General features: G+C 60.1%; 1 protein-coding gene across 1 annotated transcript in view; it reads left to right on the top strand.

Moving 5' to 3' along the window:
- Window positions 1-534, top strand: part of LOC101627810 (leukocyte immunoglobulin-like receptor subfamily B member 3) — a 17035-nt gene that overhangs the window by 640 nt on the left and 15861 nt on the right. The gene's annotated exons all lie outside the window — the stretch shown is intronic.

Raw genomic sequence — 534 nt, 5'->3', positions numbered from 1 at the left:
GACGGCGGCGGCCGCTCCGCCCCGTGCTCCGGGCGTGTCTGCTGGTGACTCAGCTGCCACCACCCCTCCGCTGGGATTTAGAGACTCCGGGAGGACCCAGGCCCAGAGCCAGCGGGGCAGCGTCCAGCCACAGTGCAAGCGGCAGGCTGGACGCGCCCGCCTGCGCCACTTGAGGCTGCCACCCTTTCCGGGCTGGTGTTCGTGGGCTCCGTGGCAGCTGAGTAAATGCTCGTTGTCACAAGACTTTTCCCCTCTCAAGAACACATGCAAAATCCTTATCACCTTTGAGTTACTAAATCAACTACGTCTGACACTTAAAATCATCGGATAAAATGAGCTGCAGCCCAGCCACCGTCCCTATTGCGATATTTAAAACATCGTGGAAGATGAAGCACCAAACTTCTTTCTGAAGTAGCCCGCTTCTGAGGTTGATGTGCGTTTAGCGCTGCAGCGGTCACCAGCCCGGTGTCCAGCCGGCTTTACCCGTCACAGCCGCCAGGCGCCCAGCGGCTTCTCGCCCCGAGGGCGCTCTGC

The sequence above is a fragment of the Condylura cristata genome, unplaced genomic scaffold, assembly GCF_000260355.1.
Source record: "Condylura cristata isolate star-nosed mole 26May11 unplaced genomic scaffold, ConCri1.0 scaffold00041, whole genome shotgun sequence".
NCBI lineage: Eukaryota > Metazoa > Chordata > Mammalia > Eulipotyphla > Talpidae > Condylura > Condylura cristata.
This window is presented reverse-complemented; position numbering and strand designations above follow the sequence as displayed.